Below are 20,439 nucleotides of genomic sequence, written 5' to 3'. Positions count from 1 at the left end.
CACTTCCGTCCCCTCGTCATTCCCACCATTCCCCACTCCCTTGTCCGATGCCTTACCAAATGGTCTGATGTTCCCATCAGAAAATTGGGAACATCAAGTGATCTGATGTTCCCATTACTGAAATATAAGAAAAACAGTTAAAAATGTAATGAAAACATGAAAAAATATAAAAATAAACTTTACTCACGAAATGAACGGTCTGGTAAACAAAACAGCTCAATTCCAACGCAATTCACACAAAATAGTTAAATCAAAATGAAAATAAATAAAATATTTTAGAAAATTCAATATATCAAAGCAATCAGAAACATTGAAATGTAATTGTAACATATCTAGAATAGCATGTGTTTTGCTCTTACGTGCAACAGATGGCGCTGTTTTTCAAGAAAAGCATAGTTTTATCGGTCACAGGTGTGGCATCTATACTTATACTTACGAAATTAACGGTATGGTAAACAACACAGCTCAATTCCAACACAATGTCACACAAAATAATTCAATAAAAAATAAAATAAATCGAAATCTATGAAAATAAAATTTATCAATGCAATCGGAAACATTGAAGTGGAATTCGTGACATGATTAGAAAAGCGTGCATGTTGCTGTTATGTGCAACAGATGGCACTGTTTTTCAAAAACGCATGTTTTTACCTGTCACAGGGGTGGCATCTATAGAGTAGATATGTATAAAGACGCGCCTATTCGAAGGCAACGTTGTGTCAAAATTTCAAAGCAATCGGTAAAGAGGTTTCGAAGATTTCCCCTCACATGAAAAACACAGTTTTTCAGAAAAAAACATGTTTTTTTCCGTCACAGACGTGATATCTATATAATATGTATATATAAACCTGCGCGGATGCGAATGGAACGTTGTGTAACAATTTCAAAGCAATCGGTGAAGAACTTTCGGAGATTAGCGATTTTGAACAAACGAACATTTCCATTTTTATTTATATAGATTGATATATTGAACATACTTTAATTTATTATTAATAATTCAAAGTGGACTGTATATTTAAAAATTATCTTGCTAGGTGTTTACCTATACATAGTTTTTTTTTTCTTTTTGAGGAGGGGGGGTTATGTACGTAGCCCATTAATCATATAACTGATAATTGTAATAAACTACTGAATTGTTAGTACTACTGCTAAAATGGGTAGTTTAGGAGTAACCATGTCTTAGTTGTTGTTACAGCCTAGTCATCTAACATCAGATACTGTCCACCACATGTAGTCCATCCTGGACCTGTAATGGCCGCTGTTGGTCTTTGTTGGAGCCAGTATGGCATCTGTACAGGTTAATGTAGGTGTTAACAGCTGTGATTTCTGCAGTTCGTTAAAAATTACCTGCCAGAATTTTACACAGTAACAATTGTAAGACAATATTATAGCCAAAAAAATGTGACATGCATTAATTAGGATTATGTAATTGGTAAAACCAGGCTAATCTGTGTTTTGGTGTTCCCCTCCTTTCTAACCGAGTTGAATTTATATAATGTTATCAGGCCTTCTAATAAAAGATAAATAGTTCAAACCGGAAATAAAGGTACTCCCCAGAGTTGGTGAGGTCACTGTGGCAGATTCACTGTTGGTTGACATCTAATTTCTAGTCCTTGTAGTGTTGCGGATCGCGGACCTAACAGGGGTCCTTTTGTTTACATTCTCTCTCGCCCAGGCTCTCCCTCTTCCAGTGCCCCGAGGAGAAAAAAGGCTATTTTCTCTTATTGACAAAGGGAGGAAGCCTTTAAATTTAGGGTAGATTTAAGTTAAATCATAGAGAACACTTATCAAGTTTAATCACAAGACTATTAGTTTAAGGCAACCCGTTCTCGCAAATTTAATAAGTCAATATTGACTTTTTAACTACGTGCATAGGTGATATACTAAACATAATAGATACCCTTAAAAAGATTCATAGAAAACACCGACCTTACCTAACCTTGTTAGTATCTTAAGATAAGCATCTTATTGCTTCGTAATTACAATTATTACTTAACATATACCTATTATAGGTTAGGTAATAATTGTAATTACGAAGCAATAAGATGCTTATTTTAAGATACTAACAAGGTTAGGTAAGGTCGGTGTTTTCTATGAATCTTTTTAAGGGTATCTATTATGTTTAGTATATCACCTATGCACGTAGTTAAAAAGTCAATATTGACTTATTAAATTTGCGAGAACGGGTTGTGGGTGAGGAGGGGGGGGGGGTGGAGCTAGTCAGTGGCGGTGTAATGTAACAAACAGGTGTGAGAAACTAGTACCAAGCTGAGGCTCTCGAGCTACTTTTTCGTATTTTAACTTAAGTTCAGAGCAAATTATTATATAAAAAAATACTATACACTTTGTATGACTGACTTTGAGAGGCATTCACTTCCGAGTAAACATCCCACAGCACAATTAGGTGATTTATGAAGCGATGTCCGCCTTAATTGTTAACGTCCCTGCCAGAGGTACTCTCACATGGTGGTCCAAATTCTTCCCTTCTCAGTCCGCTGGTGCCACCATCTTGCCACAAACTCGTTCTTTTTCATTTTTTTTTCTTATCTAACGTTATAAGAATTCACTATGTTGCTTTATCACTGTGTTGCTGTACCCTTCATATGACCAAAAACTATGTTTTAGGCTCACTGGTACGTAAATATCCCGAGAATATTGAAGTAATTCGTGGACCGCCGTCCTACACTTGTGCCTTCCCTGGCCGTCCCTACTTCCCACCCCCCCCCCACTACTGTGTGTGTGTGGGGGGATTAGTTAGTAGTTAATAACAGTTGAGTGACAATTCAGAGGCGGCCGGGTTCGATCCCCGGTAATGGCAGAAACAAAATGGGCAGAATTTCTTTCACTATGATACCCTTGTTACTTAGCAGCAAATAGGTACCTGGGAGTTAGACAGCTGTTATGGGCTGCTTCCTGGGCGCGTGTGTGTGTGTGTTTATGGGGGGAAAATAAGTAGTAACAGTTAATTGATTGACGGTTGAGAGGCGGGACCAAAGAGGCAGAGCTCAACCCCGCAAGCCCAACTACGTGAGTACACACTTCACACTCGCTGAACTAGGTGAGTACACAGACTGGCAAGTATGAGTGGGGTGGGCAAACTGCATATTTTTGAATTGCCAGAAAGCCTTTGACACAGTACCACACAAGAGACTAGTGCAAAAGCTGGAGATGCAGACAGGAGTGAAAAGGAAGGTTTTCTATTGGATTAGGGAGTACCCAAGTAACAGAATACAGCGAGTCACTGTGAGTGGGTGAGACCTCAGATTGGCGAGGTGTCACCAGTGGAGTCACGCAGGATTCAGTCCTTGGACCTAAACCGTTTGATATATATAAATAATCTTCCAGAGGGAATAGAATCGTTTCTCTCATTGTTTGCTGACGATGCACAAGTTATGAGCAGGATTAGGATGGAGGGAGATAGAATAAGATTACAAGATGACCTATACAAATTGAATGAATGGTCCAACAAATGGTTACTAAAATTGAACACGAGTAAATGTAAGGTAACAAAACTTGGCAGTGGAAACAAGAGGCCAGACACAGGATACCGAATGGGAGATGAGTCCTCCATGAAACGGACAGACAGAAACATCTAGGAGTTGATGTCACACCAAACTTATCTCCTGAAGCTCAAATATAGAGAATAACATCTGCGGCGTTTGCAAGGCTGGCTAACATCAGGAATCTTCAGGAATCTTTGCAAGGAATCATTCAGAACCTTATATATCAATTTAAGGCCAATCCTGTAGTACGCGGCCCCAGCATAGAGCTCGTACCTTATCAAGCACGAGACAATGCTGGAAAAAGTTTAGAGGCATGCCACTAGGCTAGTCTCAGATAAAGAGACATGAGTTACAAGGAAAGGCTGCGTGAAATACACTTCACGACAATGGAAAACAGAAGAGTAAGGGGAGACAATCACTACCTACAAATTTCTCTTAGGAATTGACAGGGTAAATAAAGATAACCTGTTTAACACGGGTGGTGCGCGAACAAAGGGACACAGGTGGAAAGTTAGTACCCATATGAGCCACAGGGACGTTAGAAAGAACTTTTTCAGTGTTTTTCAAAGTAGTTAACAGATGGAATGCATTAGGCAGTGATGTTGTAGAGGCTGACTCCAAACATAGTTTCAAATTTAGATATGATAGAGCCCATTAGGCCCGGGAATCTGTACACCAGTTGATTTAGAGTTGAGAGGCGGGACCAAAGAGCCAGAGCTCAAACCCCCGCAAGCACAACAAGGTGAGTACAACTATGTGAGTATACACACACACACACACACACACACACACATGCAGGGAGCTGGTGGCTGAACGAAAAGCACGCTGGACACGTGATTTTGTGGTCCCGGGTTCGATATCGATCGCCAGCGAGAAACGATGGGCAGAATTTCTTTCAGCATATGCCCCTGTTACCTAGGAGTAAATAGGTACCTGGGAGTTAATCAGCTGTCACGAGCCGCTTCCTGGTGTGTGTGGGTGTGTGTTTGTGTGTGTGTGTGTGTGTGTGTGTGTGTGTGTGTGTGTGTGTGTGTGTGTGTGTGTGTGTGTGTGTGTGTGTGTGTGTGTGTGTGTGTGTGTGTGTGTGTGTTTTGAAAAAAATAGTAGTAGTAGAAACAGTTGATTGACAGTTGAGAGGCTTGCCGAAAGAGCAGAGCTCAACCCCCGCAAGCACAACTAGGTGAATATACAGGGGGACTGGTAGGGGTCCGGTAGCTAACTGGGCAGCGTGCAGGACTCGTAATCCTATGGCCTGGGTTCGATTCCTGGACCTGACAGAAGTAAGTAATTATCAAAAGAAGGCACCAAACCGGGAAAGCTATGTGGCACCATCAAATGTGAGGAATAATAATAGGGCGCTAAATATCACCAAGGATGCCAATACGAGAACAAAAAGGGCATATGGCGAACGATATCAAAAGTATCTGAGTCACCAAGAATTCTATCGAGGGACAGGTGACCGCGAGGGGCGGTCGGAAAGCAAGACACACGCTCGTCCTGGAAGTCAGGACATTCAAGAAGGACATGCACGACCGTAAGATGTGCAATGCAAATAGGACAATAAGCAGCAGGGCGGCGCTCCATCAAGTGACCATGGGTTAAGCGAGTATGGCCAATATGCAACCTCGCCAGAGCCGTTTCCCATCACCGGTTACGGTGGTAGGAGGACGGCCACGAGGAAACACAACATTTAAGAGTACGTAGTTTGTTACCAGTAACAGACGACCAAGAAGCCTGCCAACAGGTAAGGATGGAGGAATGGATAACCGGGTAAAAGTCGGAAAATGGAATACCTTTACGAGAGATGGGACAAGAGCGGAAAGCTTCCTTGGCGGCAGCATCCACACGCTCATTTAAAGACACACCAATATGGCTGGGAACCCAACAAAACTCAACCGACTTAAATTTACTGTGAACAAGAAACAGCCAATGCTGGATCTCGACAACTACTGGATGAACCAGATTAAGTGACCCAAGAGCCATGAAGGCACTACGAGAGTCATCAACAACTACAAAGGAAGACTGACAACAAGAAAGCAGGAGACGAAGAGCACAGAGAATAGCATAAAGCTCCGCCTTGAAGATGCTAGTCTCCGGAGGTAAGCGACACATATAAGTGCGATCAGGAAAAACAACAAAGTAGCCAACACCGTCCGCAGACATAGACCCATCGGTGAAGACACAAACGGAGCGGGAGTGAGAAGAAAAGTGCTCAAGGAAAAGGCGTTTTAGAACCGTAGGAGGGGTAAAAACTTTAGTGATGCGGGTCAAGGATATACAAAACTGCGGAAGGGGGACTCTCCATAGGGGAAAAGAAGGAACAACACGAGGAGAAACATTAGAAATACGAACGGAAAGAGAATCCTATAAGCGATATAACCGGACAAAGAGGGAGGTGATGAGGAGGAACAGAAACCGCAGGAGGGGTAAAAGTTAAAGCACGACAGGGGCGAGAGGAAGGATGTTGTATGGACCGCGAAAGATAGCGAAGACTGTAGCGACCACAGCGGTCCTGGAGAAACAGGAAGCTAGTGTCAACATACAAGCTAAGGACGGGAGTCAAACGAAAGGCACCAGAACTGAGGCGCAACCCAGTATGGTGCAAAGCATCAAGCCGGCGAAGAGTAGAAGGAGAAGCAGATGAGCAAGCAGGGCAACCATAACCGAGCTTAGACAGGACGAGAGAGGAATGTAAAGCAAGAAGAGTGTGCCTATCCACTCCCCAAGAAGTATAAGACAATACCCGAAGGAGTGTAAGGGCCTCAACATGGAGGTAAGAAATATGGGGAGACCTAGACAAACGAGCGTCAAGGAATAACCCCAAAAGCTTCGCAGAATCTTTGTACTCAAGGGGATGACCATAAAGTGACAAAGAGGGAGGAAGAACAACCCGTTTCCGAGTAAAAGTCATGGCCCAGGTCTTAGTTGTAGAGAACTTGAAGCCATGATCGGTGGCCCAAGACGACATGGCATCAATCGCAAGTTGAAGCCGGCGATGAAGGAGAGGCGAATTATCACCCTGACAGCAAAGGGTAAGATTATCGACATAGAGAGTGGAGAAGACACATGAAGGAATAGAGGAAAGAAGACCATTTAGGGCAACCAGAAAAAGAGTAGTGCTAAGAACACTACCCTGGAGCACACCTTCGTATTGCTGAAAAGAGGCAGAGAGAGCGGTACCTAGCCGCACCCGAAAGGAACGACGAGAGAGGAAGCTGCGAAGAAAGAGGAGATGACCACGAAGGCCAAAAGAATGAATCTGGGATAGAATATGATATCGCGTAGTGGTGTCGTAAGCCTTTTCCAGGTCAAAAAGGACGGCAACAACGGAGGTCTTTGCAGCAAAAGCAGTACGAATATAGACCTCCAAGTTCACCAGGACATCTGTCGTGCTGCGGCACTTGCGGAAACTAAATTAAGAAGGGGAGAGAAGGTGATGGTGTTCCAGGAACCACATCAGACGAACGATAACCATACATTCAAAGAGTTTGCAGACACAACTTGTGAGTCGAATAGGGCGAAAGTCCTTAGGGGATGTTCCCAGAGACCCTGGTTTGCGAACAGGGAGGACAACGGCATCGAGCCAGTTCTCAGGGACTGACGACGACTCCCAGATCCGATTATACAGACTCAGTAAATACTGAGACGTGCATGGAGGGAGATGGCGAAGCATCTCATAATGAATACCATTGGAGCCCGCCGCCGTAGAACCGCAGAGGGTCAGGGCAGAACGAAGTTCAGAGAGAGAGAAGGGATCGTTATAGGGAAGTCGAAGACGAGTGCAGAAATCTAAAGGATGAGACTCGAGGACAGGTTTACGAAGAAGGAAAGATTGGGGAAGATGAAGACCAGAGCTAACAGAAGAAAAGTGGGAGCCCAGTCCGGTAGCGACCTGCAACGGGTCCGCCACATTAGTACCACGGAGGTGAAGGACCGGTGAAACCACGGGAACGAACTTACCCGCTATCTTGCGGATACGCTTCCAGATCTGTGGCAGAGATATTTTGGATGTAATGGTGGAGACATAAGATGCCCAACATTCACGTTTAGCCGTACAGATGGCCCAACGGGCCACCGCACTTGCCTTCCGAAAGAAAAGAAAAGAACCGGCCGTCTGCCGACGGCGGTGTCTCTTCCAGGCTGCACGCTTACAGCAGACAGCCCGAGCACAGTCTGCATTCCACCAGGGAACGCACTTCCGTGGACCTCGAGAGGACGAGCAAGGAATAGAGCGGAGGGCAGCATCGAAGACAGTGTCATAAAAAAGGAGAGAGCGAGGGAGAGGCAGAAGGGAGAGGTCAGAGAGAGCAGCACTGAAGGTAAAGAGGTTCCAGTCCGCTTTCGCAAATTGCCACCTATGGAAGGAGAGGGGAGGGCGAAAAGAGAAGAAGGTAACAAGGATGGGGAAATGGTCACTGCCATGGAGGTCATCAAGAACCTGCCACGTGAAATCTAAGTAAAGAGAAGACGAGCAAAGATAAAGATCAAGACAGGAAAGGGTGCGAGTCCAAGAGTCCAAATGCGTGGGCTCACCAGAGTTCAGAAGAGACAGGGAAGAAGAGAGGATAAACGGCTCAAGAAGGCGACCGGGTGATCGTCAGAACATCACCCCAAAGGGAATGACGACAATTGAAATCACCCAGCAGGAGCACAGGCTCCGGCAAGGAGCCCAGTGTTTAAGATCAGGAAGAGAAAGCAGGACACACGGGGGGAGATAAATGGAACAGTGTACCATTTCTCAACAAAGATACGAGCAGCAGAACAATGGAAGGGGACAATAAGGGGACAAAGGGAACATCAGAGCGAATCAAGAGAGCAGAAGAGTTAGGAGTTAGGGGGGGGGGAGAGAAAGGAATGGCCACGAAAGCGACCATGACGAGCACCAAGCAACGGCTCCTGAAGACAGTCACAAAGGGGTGAAAATCGCGAAATCAGAAGTTGGCGTTCAAGAAAATTGGCGTAATAACCCTGAACGTTCCACTGAAGAATAGACATCGACGAGAAGAGAAAGGACAACAACAGAGAACAAGAAAGAAACAAATGCGAAAGAGCAACATAGCACGTTAATCAAGGTCGGAATCAGGGTCAGCAAAGTCAGGGTTAGGGGGCATGGGTAAACTGAGCAAAGACGGAGGGAAGGAAGCGGGAGAACAGACCAGAGGCAGATTGGCGGGGTCCGGAGGAGGATGAGGAAGAGGAAGAGGCAACAGAGAGGAGTAGTCAAGGACAGCAGCAGGAAGAGGGGGAGTAGAAAGAGGGGAGCGCACCTCAGTAAGGGCAGCAACCGAAAGAGAAGCGGGGGCCAAAGAAACCTCCATAGCAGGAACAGGGGAAAGGGCGGTAGAGTCAGAAGTAGGGGCCGAGGAAGAAAGTGAAGCCTTCTTACCCGCCAGGGAGGAGGAAGGAGAGGAGCCAGGCTTACGCTTCTGACTTAAAGAGACAGGTGTCCCAGCAACTATGTACTGGGCAACGGATTCCAGTGTCTCAACAGGAGAAGCTGAACGAGAGCACACACGACAACCGGTAGGAGAGCGATGGATATCAGCCCGCACTGACAGGCGGCGGGGAGAGTCAATATTTGGAGGAGAAGGATGGGAAGGATGATCGGAGGAAGACGAGGGAAAAGACACAGGAACATGACAAACTGGGCAGAAAGAAGGGGAACCGCAGACAGAGGACCAGGAGGGGGACCCTTCGGGACCGAACTCAAAGGAACAGAGAGGAGGGGGCAGTGGGCGTATCAGGGTCCAAGGCCCGGAATCGGTTCTGGGTCTGAGGAAGGTGGGAAGGATGAGGAGAGGAAGAGCGCAACACGCGAGCATAAGAGACATTAGCATAAGGCGGGAGCTGGTGAACCTGGCGCCTCACCTCAGGAAAAGATAAATGCTCCCGGTGCTTCAAGTTGAGGACGGCTGCCTCAAGCTTGAAATGGATACAGGCACGGGAGAAGGTAGGATGGGCCTCACCGCAGTTGAGGCAGCGAGCATGGGGAGAAGTGCACTCTGACTTAGAGTGGCCTTCGCCCCCACACAAAGGAGAGAGAGAGACAGTCCCAGAGCAGCGGAGGGCACCATGCCCAAACCTCCAGCACCTGTTACAAAGTCGAGGAGAAGGAATATACTCCTGGACAGAGCACCTAGCACCAGCAAGAATGACAGAGGATGGAAGGGTCCTACCATCAAAGGTGATCTTCACAACACGAAGGGGTTGACGGCGACGACCACGAGGGGGACGAGTAAACGAGTCAACCTGGAGGACAGAATGGCCTTGGGCATCAAGGATATGCCGAATATCATCGTGGCAGTCCCGCAGATTCCGAACACCGGTCGCAACATAGGGCGGGAGGAGAATAGTGCCAACACTGGCATTCGACCAAGCGTCTTTGAGATCTGAACAGGGATCTCGCCAAGGCAGGATAAGGCAGCCAAGCGGGAAGCTGCATCCTGAGAAGGAGCAGCAATGACACGTACCGAGACGAGTGGGGTTGAAAGTAACAGAGGCATCCACGGAATCAACACGATGCCGATGGAGGGAGAAATCATCAGGAGACGCAGAATCAAGAGGGAGGAGATCAAAGTATTTGGCCCATGAAGTGGGACCAAACAAGGCCCGATACGCGTCAGTACGAGAAGGAAATCGAGCGAGTGCGGACGGCGTGGAGAACCCCCAGAGAGAGAGGGGTTAAAAGGCACAGTAGTCACAACGAGAGACTTAGCCGCACCAGGGGACGAAGTGGTCACCACTGCGGGCTTGAGGCTCGACCCAACCACAGAGGAGGGAGGGGAGCTGGGAGAAGAAGTCAGGACGGTCAAAGTAGGAGCAAGGTCGGGGCCCAATGGAGCGGGGGCTACAGAGCCCGGTCTTCCAATACAGGCCGACTCGAGGGCTTGGTCGCCTACCACATGAGCCTGAGAGGGTACAACAGAAACATTCATCGACATACAGATGAAGAGAGAAATTCATCCACGAATGTGCCCCCATACCCACCATGGAGCCACAATTAGAGGCAGGACCACCCAACAGGAAGCTATCGCCGATCATGCCGGGGCCCCCTAGGGGTGCATCGTGAGTATACACCCCACAAACGCCACCTTAAGAACCGTCAGTCCGTCTAGATTGGGTTCAGCGATGAAAAGGGGATTGACAATAAAAGGTTCCCCTCGCTCGAGACGTTGGGTACTACAGTTCTACGGGTGCAAGAGTATGCCTCCTCAAGCACCCGGGCGTCAAAATAGAAGAAGTCCAAAGGAATAACCAAAACAAGCAAAAGGTCGGCAGGAAACAACAAGCAGATAGGAGAAGAGGAGGAAAAAAAGAAACAAAAGGAAAAGGAAAAGTGATCTGGCACAATTAGAGAAGACAGCAGCAGGAGTGCAAGACCACAAAAGGACAGAGGACTGTCCCACGAAGCAACACACTCCAGCAGCCGTCCACTAAGCTCCCTCACGGCGCCAACGGGCCGGATGGGGAGGGGGGACCTGACAGAAACAAATGGGCGAAGTTTCTTTCACCCTGATGACCCTGTTACCTAGCAGTAAATAGGTACCTGGGAGTTAGAAAGCTGTTACGGAGCTGTTTTCCGTGTGTACTCACCTAATTGTACTCACCTAATTGTGCTTGCGGGGGTTGAGCTCTGGCTCTTTGGTCCCGCCTCTCAACCGTCAATCAACTGGTGTACAGATTCCTGAGCCTATTGGGCTCTATCATATCTACATTTGAAACTGTGAATGGAGTCAGCCTCCACCACATCACTTCCTAATGCATTCCATTTGCTAACTACTCTGACACTGAAAAAGTTCTTTCTAACGTCTCTGTGGCTCATTTGGGTACTCAGCTTCCACCTGTGTCCCCTTGTTCGCGTCCCACCAGTGTTGAAAAGTTCATCCTTGTTTACCCGGTCGATTCCCCTGAGGATTTTGTAGGTTGTGATCATGTCCCCCCTTACTCTTCTGTCTTCCAGTGTCGTGAGGTGCATTTCCCGCAGCCTTTCCTCATAACTCATGCCTCTTAGTTCTGGGACTAGTCTAGTAGCATACCTTTGGACTTTTTCCAGCTTCGTCTTGTGCTTGACAAGGTACGGGCTCCATGCTGGGGCCGCATACTCCAGGATTGGTCTTACATATGTGGTCTACAAGATTCTGAATGATTCCTTACACAGGTTCCTGAACGCCGTTCTGATGTTAGCCAGCCTCGCATATGCCGCAGACGTTATTCTCTTTATGTGGGCTTCAGGAGACAGGTTTGGTGTGATATCAACTCCTAGATCTTTCTCTCTGTCTGTTTCATTAAGTACTTCATCTCCTATTCTGTATCCTGTGCCTGGCCTCCTGTTTCCACTGCCTAGTTTCATTACTTTGCATTTACTCGGGTTGAACTTCAACAGCCATTTGTTGGACCATTCACTCAGTCTATCCAGGTCATCTTGTAGCCTCCTACTATCATCCTCTGTTTCAATCCTCCTCATAATTTTTGCATCGTCGGCAAACATTGAGAGGAACGAATCTATACCCTATAGAATCTATACCACACACACACGATATGTGTGTGTGTGTGTGTGTGTGTGTGTGTGTGTGTATGTGTGTGTGTGTGTATGTGTGTGTGTGTGTATGTGTGAAAGAATTGTAGTTAGTAACAGTAGATTGACAATTGAGAGGTGGGCCGAAAGAGCAGAGCTCAACCCCCGCAAGCACAACTAAGTGAATATAAATACACACACACACACACACACACACACACACACACACACACACACACACACAAACACACACACACACACACACACACACACACACACACACACACACACACACACACACACACACACACACACACACAGAGGATTGATTGAATTCTATGACCAGGCAACAAACATCACGCAAGAAAGAGAGAGGTGGGCAGACTGCATATTTTTGGATTGACAGAAAGCCTTTGGCACAGTATCACATAAGAGACTGGTGCACGAACTGGAGATGCAGGCATGAGTGAAAGGGATGGTACACCACTGGATAAGGGAGTACCTAAGCAACAGAAGACAGCGAGTCATTGTGAGGAGTGAGGTCTCGGAGTGGCGAGACGTCACCAGTGGAGTCCCTCAGGGATCAGTTCTTGGACCTATACTATTCCTGATATATGTAAATGATCTCCCAGAGGGAATGGACTCATTCCTCTCTATGTTTGCAGATGATGCAAAAATTATGAGGAGGATTTAGACAGGGGAAGATAGTATGAGGCTACAAGATGACCTAAACAAGCTGAAGGAATGGTCAAACAAATGGCTACTAAAGTTCAACCCTAGTAAATGTAAGGTAATTAAACTAGGGGGAAGAAATAGGAGGCCAGACATTGGATACCGAATGGGAGATGAAATCTTTCACAAAACGGACAGAGAGAAAGATCAATGAGTTGATATCACGCAAAACCTGTCTCCTGAAGCCCACATCAAGAGAATAACATCGGCGGCGAATGCGAGGCTGGCTAACATCAGAACTGCCTTCAGAAACCTGTGTAAGGAATCTTTCAGAACCTTGCATACCTCATATGAAAGGTCAATCCTGGAGTATGCAGTCCCAGCATGGAGCCCATACCTTGTCAAGCACAAGACGAAGCTGGAAAATGTTCTGAGGTATGCCACTAGGCTAGTCCCAGAACTAAGAGGCATGAATTACGAGGAAAGGCTGAGGGAACTCCATCTCACGTTGCTGGAAGACAGAGGAGTAAGGGGTTACATAATCACCACATTCAAAATTCTCAAAGAGAATTGACAGGGTAGACAAAGATCGATTATTTAACATGGGTGGTACATGCACAAGGGGACACAGATGGAAGCCGAGTACCCAAACGAGCCTCAGAGACATTAGAAAGAACTTTTTAAATGTCAGCGTAGTTAGTAAATGGAATGTACTAGGAAGTGATGTGGTGGAGGCTGACTCTATACACTGTTTCAAATGTAGATATGATGGAGTTTTAGAAGCTCAGGAATCTGTACACCAGTAGATTGAAGGTTGAGTGGCGTGACCAAAGAGCCTAAGCTCAACCCCGGCAAGCACAACTAGGCGAGTACACACTGATGGTCATTCTTCTTCATCTGGATATTATATTCCTGAAAATATTCATAAATCTCTAAACCTCAATGATGGCATGCACAATAAATTCGCAACAATGCATCCTTTCCGAATTTGTTGATGCACAATCTTAAGTCCCTAACAATGTAATTAACAGTCAGCATAATTTTTTCAGTGACCACATTATCATATACAGAGAGATTTTAATAAACTGTCACCAATATTCAACCTGTAAAATTTTGGGTCTTTTCCAACTCGTATCTCAGGCTCTTCTCTTGATCCTGTCATATTTGTTCTACCTCAAAGCAGATATCCATTATAGTTGTAGGCATCATGCAGTCTCGGGAGACTATGGAGGTGCGCTCTGGTTGCCGAGGCTGGAGTATCCTCTCCAGGGCGCAAAGCCTGATAGGATAAGGAGAAGCTGTAAACCAAGCAGCGGGTCCCCCGCTCCTCATTGCTGAAGTGTTCCAATGGAAAGGTAAACGCTAATATGCTTGATTCCTGTCGAAAATTCCGACACTAGATTACTAACATACTATTATTCCTAACATTAACAAATTATTGTTAATTTACATTAGTTAGTCATAGAAGGATTATACATAATGGGAGATCCATGACGTCATCAAAACATTCATTTACTCAACACATATCCTTAAACAACCCGTTCTCGCAAATTTAATAAGTCAATATTGACTTATTAAATATGTGCATAGGTGACATACTTAACATAATAGATACCCTTAAAAAGATTCATAGAAAACACCGACCTTACCTAACCTTGTTAGTATCTTAAGATAAGCATCTTATTGCTTCGTAATTACAATTATTACCTAACCTATAATAGGTATAGGTTAAGTAATAATTGTAATTACGAAGCAATAAGATGCTTATCTTAAGATACTAACAAGGTTAGGTAAGGTCGGTGTTTTCTATGAATCTTTTTAAGGGTATCTATTATGTTTAGTATATCACCTATGCACGTAGTTAAAAAGTCAATATTGACTTATTAAATTTGCGAGAACGGGTTGCCTCACCATAACACGCCAATGTAAACACACACACGCATGCACAAACCAGCCTACCGCCAACCTCACCCCACACCCCTGGGACTGACCTTCAATCCCTCACCCACCTGATTGCCCTCCTTCCTCTCTCCCCCGCTCTGCCTATTTCCCTCTCTTCCTCTCTCCCTCGCTCTCCCTCTCCCTCTCTCTCCCTCACTCCCTTTCACTATCCTTCACTCCCCCTCTCCCTTTCAATCCCTCTCTCCCTCTCCCTCCACCAGTTAACCCCACCCCCCACCGTGCCACCCCCACAATAAACACACACACACACACACACACACACACACACACACACACACACACACACACACAGGTCAAGCGGGATGGTAAAACAACAGAATGAAGCTGGAGGAGAGGGACTGGACGAGTCATACAAGGAGATGATTGCTAAGGCATGGAAGGAAGTCAGTGGGGAATTGAAGGACCTGAAGGAAACTATGTAAGCTGCAGATAGAACTAAGTGCAGCACAAGAGGAGATAAAAAGCCTAAAAACAGGCCCTCATCAGACTCTGGCCCAGGCAACCAGCCCACAGGTACCAGGCGATGTAGCAATGGTAGGGACCCCTATAATTGGCCCAACCTTTGCTGAAATACTGAAGAGCCCAGGAGCAATGTCCACAGTCAAGGAAGTGGTAATGAAAGCAGTAACCTCACAGGAGGCAGCTAGATGCACAAGCCAGCTAATGGAAAGGAAAGAGCTGTAGTAGTGGTAGGTGTGAAGGAACAAGAGGGCTCCACAAGGGAGGAATCGAGGACTTAAGACAAATCTGCAGTGGCAGGGATATTAAAGGAGATAGGAATGGAAGGGGCTGAACGAGACATAGAACAGTTTTTCTGGATTGGCCAGTACAACAGAGACAAAAAGAGATTGATCAAGGTAGTATTCAAGAGCGAGGACATCAAAGAGAACATCCTAGTAAAGAAGAGCAAACTGAGATATGCACGGAACTACAAAGAGGTATATGTTCAGAGGGACATGACCAGAGACGAGATAGTAAGGGCAGCAGATGCAAGGAAAAGGTGCAAGGAGAGGGAAGGGAGCCAGGGAACCTCAGCCTCCAACCCAGCAATCCCAGAGGGGAGTGGGGAACCCCAGGGGGAAATGCAACACCCCAGCCCACCACTCAATAGGGCCCTCCTTATCTAGGGCCCTCCTTATCTAGGGCCGCCCTATCTAGGGCCCCCCCTAGGGCCCCCCTAGCGACTCCACCTCCCCCTGAACCCCTGGCAACTACCTCACAGGAGGATGAGCATACCCAAGTAGCAATGACCATGGAACAACTTCGTACACTTGTGGGGAGTGAGGGTGAAATTGGATATAAGAAAGTGAGCTTCAAGGTAATGTACTCAAACATTGATGGGATTACCAATAAAGCAAGTGAACTGGCAGAAAGGGCACAAGAAGAAAACCCTGATGTAATAGGACTAACGGAAACAAAATTGTCAAGAGTCATAACAGATGGTGTGTTTCCAAAGGACTACTATATAGTAAGGAAAGAGAGGGAAGAGCGAGGAGGTGGAGGAGTGGCCCTGCTCATAAGGAAGGACTGGAGTTTTGATGAGGTGGAAATTACGGGCTGTGACGGATTCAGAGATTACATAACAGGAACTATAACAATGGGTGGACCTAAGATAATAGTGGCAGTCATTTACAACCCTCCCCTAAATGACAGAAGACCTAGACAGGAGTTTGATAGGAACAACATGACAACCATTAATATAATAGAGAGAGCAGCTTCAGTTGCCTGCAGGAATGGTTCAAGACTCTTAATCATGGAAAGATAGACTGCGAGAATGGGGACCCACATGGAGGTGCAAATACGTGGAGAGCTAAACTCTTGGAAGTGGCAACAAGGAATTTTCTGAGCCAGTATGTCAAGGAACCCACAAGAGTGAGAGGCAATGATGAAGCAGCTAGACTCGAATTGATATTCACCCTGAATGAGTCAGAAATAAGGGAAGTCAAACTTGAAGCCCCCATAGGAATGAGTGACCACAGTGTACTGACCTTTGAGTACTTGGTGGAGGTAGGGATAACCTATTCAAGGATGGGATCGGAGGGAAAAAGACTGAATTACCGAAGAGAAAAATGTGACGAGATGAGGAATTTCCTCAGGGAAATACCATGGGAAACAGAACTTAGATTCAAGAATGTGCAGGTCATGATGGATTTTGTCACCCAGAAGTGCCAGGAAGCTGCAGACAGGTTTATCCCCGTCCAAAAGGAGAAAAACGAAAAAATAGAAAAACCCATGGTTCAACTAGGAATGCAAGGTAGCGAAACAACTGAGTAAAGGAACATGGAGAAACTACAGAAATAACAGAACACCAGAGAGCAGGGAGAGATACCAGAGGGCCAGAAATGAGTACCTCAGAGTGAGGAGGGAAGCAGAGAGACAGTTTGAAAATGACAGCGCGAGTAAAGCCAAGACCCAACCAAAGCTGCTCCACAGCCACATCAGGAGGAAAACAGCAGTGAAGGAACAAGTCGATGAAGCTGCGAAAAGGGGAGAACAGATACACAGAGAATGACAAGGTGGTGTGTAAAGAACTCAACAAGAGATTCCAGAGGTCTTCACAATAAAACAAAGAGAAGCCTCTGCACTAAATGAGGAGGCGGCAAACCAAGCAACCTTGGAGGAATTTGACCTCACCAGTGATGAGGTCAAAAGGTGTCTGTTGGATCTGGATGTGACAAAGGCTGTTGGGCCTGACAGAATCTCACCATGGATACTAAAGGAAGGTGCAGAAGCACTAAGTGTGCCACTCTCTATGGTGTATAACAGATCACTGGAAACGGGAGACTTACCAGAAAGTTGGAAGACAGCTAACATGGTCCCAATATACAAGAAGGGTGACAGGCAAGAGGCACTGAACTACAGGCCAGTTTCCTTAACTTATATACCATGCAAGGTGATGGAGAAGATCGTGAGGAAAAGGCTCGTAGAGCATCTGGAGGGAAATAACTTTGTAACGCACCACCAACATGAGTTCAGGGATGGTAAAACGTGCCTCACAGGTTTAATAGAATTTTATGACCAGGCAACAAAAATTAGGCAGGAAAGAGAAGGGTGGGCAGACTGAATTTTCCTGGACTGTCAGAAAACCTTTGACACAGTACCCCATAAAAGACTGTTAAAAAAGTTGGAGCAAAAGGCAGGAGTAAAACGGAAGGTGCTCCAGTGGATAAGGGAGTACTTAAGCAACAGGAAACAGCGAGTAACGGTGAGGGGGGAGACATCAGAGTGGCGAGATGTCACCACCGGAGTCCCACAGGGCTCAGTACTGGGACCCATCCTGTTTCTAATATATGTAAACGATCTTCTGGAGGGTATAGATTCATTCCTCTCTATGTTTGCTGATGATGCAAAAATTATGAGAAGAATCAAGACGGATGATGATAGACAGAGACTACAGGATGACCTGGATAAACTGGAGGAATGGTCTAGAAAATGGCTGCTAAAGTTCAACTCAGGAAAGTGTAAGGTGATGAAATTAGGCGAAGGGAGCAGGAGGCTGAACACAAGGTATCATCTGGGAGGGGAAATCCTGCAAGAGTCAAATAGAGAGAAGGATCTGGGGGATGATATCACACCGAACCTGTCCCCAGAGGCCCACATTAAAAGAATATCATCAGCGGCATATGCTAGACTGGCCAACATAAGAACTGCCTTCAGAAACTTGTGTAAGGAATCTTTCAGAGCCCTGTATACCACTTATGTAAGACCAATCCTGGAGTATGCAGCTCCAGCCTGGAGTCCATTCCTAGTTAAACACAAGACAAAGCTAGAGAAGATTCAGCGGTATGCCACCAGACTCGTCCCGGAACTGAGAGGAATGAGCTACGAGGAAAGGCTAAAGGAGCTGAATCTCACATCCCTGGAAAACAGAAGAGTAAGGGGAGACATGATAACCACCTACAAAATTCTCAGGGGAATTGACAGGGTGGACAAAGACAAACTCTTTAGCACGGGTGGGACACGAACAAGGGGACACAGGTGGAAACTTAGTACCCAGATGAGTTACAGAGACGTTAGAAAGAATTTTTTCAGTGTCAGAGTAGTTAATAAATGGAATGCATTAGGAAGTGATGTGGTGGAGGCTGACTCCATACACAGTTTCAAATGTAGATATGATAGAGCCCAGTAGGCTCAGGAATCTGTTCACCAGTTGATTGACAGTTGAGAGGCGGGACCAAAGAGCCAAAGCTCAACCCCCGCAAGCACAATTAGGTGAGTACAATTAGGTGAGTACACACATCCCCGGAAAGCAGCTCGGTAACTGCTGTTTAACTCCCAGGTACCTATTTACTGCTAGGTAACAGGGGCATTCAGGGTGAAAGAAAATTTGTTTCTGTTTGTTTCTGCCTTGACCGTTAATAGAACCCGGGCCACAGAATTACGAGTGTACTCACCTAGTTGTGCTTGCGGGGGTTGAGCTCTGGCTCTTTGGTCCCGCCTCTCAACCGTCAATCAACAGGTGTACAGGTTCCTGAGCCTATTGGGCTCTATCATATCTACACTTGAAACTGTGTATGGAGTCAGCCTCCACCACATCACTTCCTAATGCATTCCATTTGTCAACCACTCTGACACTAAAAAAGTTCTTTCTAATATCTCTGTGGCTCATTTGGGCACTCAGTTTCCACCTGTGTCCCCTAGTGCCTGTGCCCCTTGTGTTAAATAGCCTGTCTTTATCAACCTTGTCGAATCCCTTGAGAATCTTGAATGTGGTGATCATGTCCCCCCTAACTCTTCTGTCTTCCAACGAAGTGAGGTTCAATTCCCGTAGTCTCTCCTCGTAGCTCATACCTCTCAGCTCGGGTACTAGTCTGGTGGCAAACCTTTGAACCTTTTCCAGTTTAGTCTTATGCTTGACTAGATATGGACTCCATGCTGGAGCCGCATACTCCAGGATTGGTCTGACATATGTGGTATATAATGTTCTGAAAGATTCCTTACACAAGTTTCTAAAGGCCGTTCTTATGTTAGCCAACCTGGCATATGCTGCTGATGTTATCCTCTTGATATGAGCTTCAGGGGACAGGTCTGGTGTGATATCAACCCCCAGGTCTTTCTCTCTCTCTGACGCTTGAAGTATTTCATCTCCCAAGTGATACCTTGTATCTGGTCTCCTGCTTCCTACCCCTATCTTAATTACATTACATTTGCTTGGGTTAAACTCTAACATCCATTTGTTCGACCATTCCTGCAGCTTGTCCAGGTCTTCTTGAAGCCTCAAGCTGTCCTCCTCTGTCTTAATCCTTCTCATAATTTTGGCGTCGTCAGCAAACATTGAGAGGAATGAGTCTATACTCTCTGGGAGATCATTTACGTATATCAGAAACAGGATAGGTCCAAGCACAGAGCCCTGTGGGACTCCACTGGTGACTTCACGCCATTCTGAGGTCTCACCCCTCACTATAACTCTCTGCTTCCTATTGCTTAGTGTGTGTGTGTGTGTGTGTGTGTGTGTGTGTGTGTGTGTGTGTGTGTGTGTGTGTGTGTGTGTGTGTGTGTGTGTGTGTGTGTGTGTATGCATGTGTGTGTGTGTGTGTGTGTGTGTGTGTGTGTGTGTGTGTGTGTGTGTGTGTGTGTGTGTGTGTGTGTGTGTGTGTGTGTGTGTGTGTGTGTGTGTGTGTGTGTGTGTGTGTACACAAGATCGTAATATTTCTTTGTTGCGAGATTTTATCTCTTAATATGTGACCCTTTCCATTCAATTCCTTTTCGGGTAGACAGGTGTCCTAATGTCCTCCCCTGTAGTAATGATTACACGTGATATCTTGGTGGCAGTTTTCTCTTTAACTC

The sequence above is a fragment of the Procambarus clarkii genome, chromosome 36 (assembly GCF_040958095.1).
Source record: "Procambarus clarkii isolate CNS0578487 chromosome 36, FALCON_Pclarkii_2.0, whole genome shotgun sequence".
In the NCBI taxonomy this organism is placed as follows: Eukaryota; Metazoa; Arthropoda; class Malacostraca; order Decapoda; family Cambaridae; genus Procambarus; species Procambarus clarkii.
This window is presented reverse-complemented; position numbering follows the sequence as displayed.